Consider the following 8,615-nt stretch of genomic DNA (forward strand, 5'->3'; position numbering starts at 1 on the left):
ATCATACGCTGTTTTATGGACTATAGAATGTACACGGGTCATGATCATGAAGATGTGCTGTGTATATGAGGTGGATTCCAAATCAAGACCATGAGAATTTGGGATTTTCATGAACATTTAAAGGATAATTTTCGGAAGCCGAGTCATGCACGCAAAAAGAGGCCATTTTCAATGCCACTTCGTAATCTATGCATAACTCTCTCATACGACCTCTGATTCATATGATTCTAGGATGCTATAGAAGGATAAGAAAATGATCTATAATTTTCATGTTTTGCATTTTGCAAAATACTAGTTGCATCAAGGTCAAAATCAGACATGAATTTACCATATACTGTTTTATGGACTATTTCAACAATTCTCCGTAATATAGGAGTAACTTTCATGTCCGAGCTTCGATCGAGATGATTCAAAATTTTTGAGAAAGATGAGAAAGATCTCTACAACTTTTGTGTTTGGAGCTTTGAGAGTCATAGCCTGTAGGAGGGTTAAAATTGGGCTTGAAGGAGGAGGGCAGACCGTGTACCTTTAAAAAAAGAAATGAAAATAAATAAATAAATAAAAAAAGTGAGATGTGACCTAGCCATGCAATCGGGTCATCTTAGCAACATGCTGGGTGAGGAAAAAAAGAAAGGAAAAGAAAGGAAAGAAAAGGGAAGTTGGAAAAGTCAAAAGAAGAGGGGGGCAGAAGGTGGTGTGCTGGGAGATTTGAGGCCGTGCGTAGGGTTTACTGGAGGAGGCCGCAATAGACAAAAAAAAAAAAAAAGAGGGATTGATAATTATAATAGAACGCTACACGTAGAGGAGGCCGGGGAGGAGATTTCTAATTGGAGGGATTTCTTTAGAGGAGCTTCTCGTGGGAGATTGAAAGAGAAAATTTTTCTTGAGGTTTTCTTCTAGCGGTTGCGTGATTGAAGTTCAACAAACATAGTAGCAGGAAGGTGGTTGGTGGCATATTAAAAATTAATATCTTTTCAAAATCGGGAGGCGGCGAACAACGACAGTGTTCAGGGCGTTCGCGGTGCGCGACAGCGGTGTTGTGGGTGCTGATTTTTCTTCTACTCTCCAAATAAAACAACGCATGGTGAAATCTTATAAGTTGGATTTAATTTTCATAATGAACTAATTTTTGTATTCTAGGAAAATGATGTAGCCTGGTTTTGAACTATGCTTGCTTGTTGATGCTAATATGAAGTAGTTTTCTTTTATGTTTGTTTGAGTTATTCTGTGCTTAATGCTTTTAATTAACTAGTCATTAATTAAATGATATTAGTCTTGTGATTTGCTACCGAAAGGGGGAATTATACGATAGATCTTGGATAATTCTGCGAAAGTAAGTATAGAGATCGAAAGACTTGTATGAACCTACGTAGCATTAAAAATCGAGGGTCTTATTGCATTCTTGCATTATTAATTTGCATAATCTCATGTTAAATAGTAAATAAGAATAGATTCTGATTGACTATCGAAAGAGGCTTTTGGAGAAATTAGAGATTTTCTAACAAACAGAGAATACAAATTCGAATAGGCTAAATGAGTAAAGCATAGTGAGAAACAAGGTGAAATCGGTTTCCTAGAAGTTTTCACCATCATTAATTTGTTACGTATCAACTAGCTTTATTTTATCTTGAATAGTTTATTTAAAATAGTCATATTTCAATTTCGCAGTAAAAAATTATTAATATTTCTAAATAAAATCAAGATTAGTATAATTTTGGTACTTGGTAAAATTAAAACATCAATCCCTGAGGACGATACTCTTCACATCACTATATTATAAAATTACGATACTCTGCACTTGTAGTTTTGCACCGATCAAGTTTTTGGTGCTATTGTTGGGGATTGAGTTTTTCTTATTTTTGCTAATATCGATACAAAGTAATCTTGGTTTTAATTTCGAATTTTATTTTAATGTTTTTATTTATTTATTTTCTTTTTATTTATTTTTTCTATATTCCTGGTGTGTTTTTTGATGTTGGATGCGCAATGCTAGAACCTGTGCCATTATTCCTTTTGATCTGGAGATTGAAAGAATGCTGAGAGTACTAAGGAAAAAGAGGGTACTAGCCATGGAGAACGGACAAGATAACGTCTTGCCACACACCTTGAAGGATTATGTATGACCAATTATGAATGACAACTATTCGGGTATCAGACGCCAACCCATTAATGTCAACAATTTTGAGCTCAAATCCGCATTAATCAGCATGGTGTAGCAGGCCCAATTCAGTGGATCACCACTTGATGATCCCAATATCCATCTGGTGATGTTTCTGGAGATTTGTGATAGTGTAAAGATCAATGGTGTTACTGAAGACACCATTAGACTAAGATTGTTCCCTTTTTCTTTGAGGGACAAAGCAAGAGGTTGGCTATAGTCTCTACAACTAGGGGCTATCACTAGTTGGCAGGACTTGGCTAAAAAATTTCTAGCTAAATTCTTCCTGCCTACAAAAGAAGCTCAACTCAGGAGTGAGATTGGTCAATTCAAGCAACATGATTTTGAATCACTCTATAAAGCATGTGAAAGGTATAAAGATTTGATTCGACGCTGCCCATAACATGGAGTGCCGGATTGGTTGCAAATTTAGATGTTCTATAATGGGTTAAATGGGCAAACTCGGGCTTTAGTTGATGCTACATTTGGGGGTACTTTGATGTCAAAGACACTTGAGGGTGCTACTGTTTTTTTGGAGGAAATGACCTCAAATAACTATCAATGGCCAACTGAAATAATTATGGCTAAGAAAGTTGTTGGAATTCATGAATTGGAGCTGTTTGTTGCACGCTATGCTCAAGTTGCTTCTGTGTCTCATTAGATTTCATCTTTCACAACCCAGAGGATACCACAAAGTGCAGAATATGTGGTAGCTACAAGTAGGATAGATCCGAGTAATGGAGCGAGTCAAGAATAGGTTCAATACATCAACAATCTGAACTACAATTATCGTGGTGATCCTTTGCCACAATATTACCATCCAGGGCTTTGAAATCATGAAAATTTATCTTATGGAAATACAAGGAATGTGCTACAACCTCATCCAGGATTTGATAGTCATCAAGATGAGAAGAAGATGTCATTTGAGGATGCCATGATATCTTGTGTTGAGGAGACAAAAGCAAGGTTTAAAAAGACAGATGTACGACTGGATAACATTGAGATTCATTGTAACAACATGGAAGCTACCATGAAGAATCTTGAAATGTAAATTGGGCAGCAGGCCACGACCATAAATTCCCAACAAAAAGGAACTTTTCCTAGCAACACAGAGGTGAACCCAAAGGAACAATGTAAGGCCATCACACTTAGGAGTGGAAGAGAAATTGAGAAGTCGCCAGCAAAGGAAACCATGTCCACACCTAAAAATGAAAATAGTGGCCGAAGCAAGAATAAAGGGGAGGAAGAAGAGATTGTGGATGATACACCAGGAGAGATTGATACGCATCTAGCAATTTCATTTCCTGACAACCCTCTTATTCTCTCTACTTCACTTCCTTATCCTCAAAGTTTTCAAAAACAAAAAATAGATAAGAATTTTTCTAAGTTTTTGGATATTTTTTAAAAAATTCACATAAATATTCCTTTTGCAGATGGCTTGAAACAAATGACAAACTATGTCAAATTCCTGAAGGACATCATTTCAATGAAAAGAAGGTTGGAGAAGTTCGAAACAGTGAAGCTTACCGAGGAGTGTATTGCTATTCTTTAAAAGAAATTGCCTCAAAAATTAAAAGATCTAGGGAGTTTTACTTTGCCTTGCCCTATTGGAAATTCATTTTTTGATAAAGTTTTATGTGATCTTGGTGCTAGCATTAATCTTATGCCACTCTTTGTTTGTAGGAAATTGAGACTTGGAGAGATGAAACAAACAACCATTTCTTTGCAACTGGCAGACTGATGCATCAAGTATCCACGTGGAATCATAGAAGACGCATTGGTAAATGTGGACAAATTCATTTTTCTTGTAGATTTGCGGTGCTAGATATGAAGGAAGACCAAGAAGTTCCACTAATTCTTGGCCACTAGAAGGGCTTTAATTGATGTTCAAAATAGTGAGTTAACATTGAGAGTGGACAAGGAAGAGGTTATGTTCAACATCTACCAAGACATGAGATTCCCAGAAGATCCAAGAACTTGCTTTCAGGTAGATGTCATTCAGCAAGGTGTAGAAAAAGTCTTTCAAAAAGATGTACTAGCTGATCACCTAGAACAATTCTTGCATTAGATTACAACACAATAGCATGGGGGGAGGCCAGAACCTATGGTAGCAAAAACGAATTCTGTAATATCTAAAGAAAAGATGTAGCAACTTATATCTTTAGAGTTGAAGCAATTCCCTATGCATCTTCACTATGTGTTCTCAGGTGATGCATATGAAAATGCAAAAATCTACAAAGAGCAGACGAAGAAGTGGCATGACAAACAGATTCTTAGGCGTGATGGACAAGTCCTTATACAGTTGACAAAGTTTTCCCTTTTGGAGCAATAGACTTGAAGGACAAGATAGGGAATATATTCAGAATTAATGGTCAGAGATTGAAGCACTGCTATGGAGAACAAATGGAGAGGAACTGTGCATTTATTCCTCTTGGAGATCCTGGTTGATGAAGATTGAAACGTCTTGCTAGAGACCTCTTAAAACAAGCGCTTATGGGAGGCAACCCAAAGAATTTTTCTTCTGCTTATTTCGTTTATATTTATTACTTTGTTTATTTATCTATTCACTTTTGAATAATTTAGATTTTTTATGCAGGTTTATTTGGCACGAGTATAGAGCTAAAAATTTTATTCCGCGACAGATTCACCAATAAGTTAAGGAAGTTTCTTTCTTTTCTTCAATCTTTCTCATCTTTGAATGGCATTGAAAAAAATAAAAAATAATGTGTTAATATGGATGATTAGGCCATGAGTGACACTACTTATGCCCTTCACATACTTTCATATAATCTAAGAGTACAAACTTGGGTCATTTCTGTGTAGTTTCTCTTTATATGGCTAAACTGTGAAATGTAACTCATTGAAGGCTGATTGGTAGTTCAATTGTGTTAATATGGCTATATAAACTCTTGTATATACATGGTATCTCTTGATGTTAAAAAATACATGTTCACTTGACTTGTAGCACTTAGGATTCCTTGTGAACACTGAGAGAGTGACTGTGGCAACTGTGACAACTTGTGAGGTACTGTTGAACCATTTGTCATTCTTTTGAGTTTTTGACATCAACTCAGAGTTCATGAAACTTAAATTTCCCGATTTTTTCTTGATATTATTTGTACACTAGTCTTAGTTTTTGAATTGCTAGCCAAGAGGTGTCATCTAGTGGGGAGATAGAAACCTAGGTCTTGTAGCCTACTCAAGATGTGAAGGCTAATCCACCCTTAGAAATAGACTTATTTCATGGACTCTTGTTCAAGCTTAATGCACATGGGTGGTATGAAAACAACAAATGAAGTGTTATGATTGTCCTAACTGACCATGAAAAGAAAGAAATTGAAAAATGAGTAGAAGAAAGAAAAAGAGAAATGGAAATACCCCCAGAAGAGGTGAAAGATTTATACCAACTCCACACAACTACAACAAAAGTCAGGGACATGAAACATGTTCTCCACATATGAAGACCCTTCACCCACCTAATGCCTTAGATGTATTGACACCTGGTTTGTGAATAAGTTGATCTAGGGTGGTCTTGGTTAAGTATGGCGAGTAGGTGAGAAAATGCTACGGTGAAGGACCCGACACCTCGTAAATAGGCTGGATCCTTTTTAGACTGGTCCACTCTGTACATTTAGTGTTTGTTCCTTACAGTATGTGGAATGTTTGATCATGAGACTCCTCCTCACATATGATGAGTGAACCCATCCTTTTTGAGTGTTTTTTAGGGTATATCAGTTAGGCCGAGTCAAAGCGACAGTTCTTTAGGTGTCCACGGATATCCTGGGTGTAACGAGTCACACACATTACACATGCTTCAAGATTTTTCCTATTTATACTTGAATTTATATGGCTACATTAACTCTGAATTGTGCTCACTAGTTAATTTTATGTGAGTTTACTATTTTTAATGGCTATACAATGATGAAACTTGCATGAATGACTTACTTCGGAGTTGCGTGCATTGTGTATAAATGAGCTTCTATATAATTTGGTGATATTCCTATATGTGAAGTGGTATGATTGTGTTGCATGTGCGTTCATTCATTGAAATTTGTGGGTACCACCCTAAATTGCATTCACGTTATTTGCTAGGGATTAGCAAAACGTTAGTTGATTACGCACCACATTTGTGTAATTATGTATTTAATTTTATGCATTCAAGAACTTATTTTTAGTTAAAATATGCAATTTTGTCTAAAATTTTAATCATTGAGCTCACTCGATAATTTTAATTAAAATGCCGAACATTTATGGACACTCGTGTTTGATTATTGCAGGATAGTTTTTTTTTTGAACATTAAATTTGAAATTAGAATGTGCGTGGGTCATAAGCATGAAGATGTGCCATGTATATGAGGCAGAGTTGAAATCAAGACCATGAGAATCCGGGATTTTCATGAACATTTAAAGGATAATTTTTGGAAGCCCAGTCATGCACTCAAAGAGAGGCCATTTTTTATGCTACTTCGTAATCTATGCGTAACTCTCTCATTAGACCTTTGATTCATATGACTTAGGATGCTATAGAAATATAAGAAAATGATTTAGAATTTTCATGTTTTGCATTTTGTGAAATACTCGCTGCATCAAGGTCGAAATCAGATGTGAAATCTTATATGTTGGATTTAATTTTCATAATGAGCTCATTTTTTTATTCTAGGAAAATGATGTAGCCCGATTTTAAACTATGCTTGCTCGTTGATGCTAATCTGAAGTAGTTTTCCTTTATGTTTGTTTGAGTTATTTTGCACTTAATGCTTTTAATTAACTGGTCATTAATTATATTATATTAGTCTTGTGATTTGCTACTGAAAGGGGGGATTATAGGATAGATCTTGGATAACTCAGCGTAGGTAAATATAGAGATCGAAAGACTTGTATGAACCCATGTAGCATTAAAAATCGAGGGTCTAATTGCATTCTTGCGTTATTAATTTGCATAATCTTATGTTAAATAATAAACAAGAATATGTTCTGATTGACTATCGAAAGAGGCTTTTGGAAAAATTGGAGATTTGCTAATAAACAGAGATTACAAATTCGAATTGGATAGGTGAGTAAAGCATAGTGAGAAACTAGGTGAAATCTATTTCCAAGAAGTTTTCACCATCATTAATTTGTTACGTATCAACCAACTTTATTTTATCTTGAATAGTTTAATTAAAATAGTCATATTTCAATTGTGCAGTAAAAAATTATTAATCTTTCTAAATAAAATCAAGATTAGTACAATTTTGGTACTTGGTAAAATTAAGGCATTAATCCCTGAGGGTGATACTCGTCACATCACTTTATTATAAAACTACAATACTGTGCACTTGCTGTTTTGCATCAGTCAAGTTTTTGGCACCATTGTCGGGGATTGAGTTTTTCTTATTTTTGTCAATATCGATCCAAAGTAATCTTGGTTTTAATTTAGAAATTTAATTTTATATTTTATTTATTTTATTTTATTTTATTTGTTCTATATTTCATGTGTGTTTTTTGATGTTGGATGCGTAGTGCTAGAACCCGTGCCATTATTCCTTTTGATCCGGAGATTGAAAGAACGCTCAGAGCACTAAGGAAAAAGAGTGTATTAGTCATTGAGAACGGACAAGATAACATGCAACCACACAGCTTGAAGGATTATGCACGACTAGTTGTGAATGACAAGTATTCAGGTATCAGCCGCCAGCCCATTAATGTCAACAATTTTGAGCTTAAACCCGCATTAATCAGCATGGTGCAATAGGCCCAATTCAGTGGATCGCCACTTGATGATCCCAATATCCATCTGGTGATGTTTCTGGAGATTTGTGACAGTGTAAAGGTCAATGGTGTTACTGAAGATACCTTTAGACTGAGATTGTTCCCTTTTTCTTTGAGGGACAAAGCAAGAGGTTGGCTATAGTCTCTATAACCAGGGACTATCACTAGTTGGCGGGACATGGCTGAAAAATTTCTAGCTAAATTTTTTCCACTGACAAAAATAGCTCAATTCAGGAGTGAGATTGGTCAATTCAAGCAACATGATTTTGAATCACTCTATGAAGCATGGGAAAGGTATAAGGATTTGATTCGATGCTTCCCACAACATGGTCTGCCAGATTGGTTGCAAATTTAGATGTTCTATAATGGGTTAAACGGGCAAACTCGGACTTTAGTTGATGCTGCATCTGGGGGTACTTTGATGTCAAAGACAACTGAGGGTGCTACTGCTCTTTTGGAAGAAATGACCTCAAATAACTATCAATGGCCAAATAAAATAACTAGGGCTAAGAAAGTTGCTAGAATTCATGAATTGGAGCCATTTGTTGCACGTTCTGCTCAAGTTGCTTCTGTGTCTCATCAGATTTCATCTTTCACAACCCAGAGCATACCACAAAGTGCAGGATATGTTGTAGCTACAAATAGGACAGATTCAAGCAATGGAGCTAGTCAAGAACAGGTTCAATACATCAACAATCAGAACTAC

The 8,615-nt window shown here is 35.8% G+C and overlaps 2 non-coding genes across 2 annotated transcripts; both read right to left on the reverse strand.

The window, feature by feature from the left end:
• Window positions 1-2,462: 2,462 nt before the first annotated feature.
• LOC131150011 (small nucleolar RNA R71) lies at window positions 2,463-2,569 on the reverse strand. Its single transcript, XR_009135398.1, has one exon. It is a non-coding gene; the product is annotated as a small nucleolar RNA R71 (small nucleolar RNA).
• A 5,566-nt stretch (window positions 2,570-8,135) lies between these two features.
• LOC131149977 (small nucleolar RNA R71) lies at window positions 8,136-8,242 on the reverse strand. The gene has a single exon (XR_009135365.1). It is a non-coding gene; the product is annotated as a small nucleolar RNA R71 (small nucleolar RNA).
• Window positions 8,243-8,615: the final 373 nt, after the last annotated feature.

Source organism: Malania oleifera, chromosome 2 (assembly GCF_029873635.1).
Source record: "Malania oleifera isolate guangnan ecotype guangnan chromosome 2, ASM2987363v1, whole genome shotgun sequence".
In the NCBI taxonomy this organism is placed as follows: Eukaryota; Viridiplantae; Streptophyta; class Magnoliopsida; order Santalales; family Ximeniaceae; genus Malania; species Malania oleifera.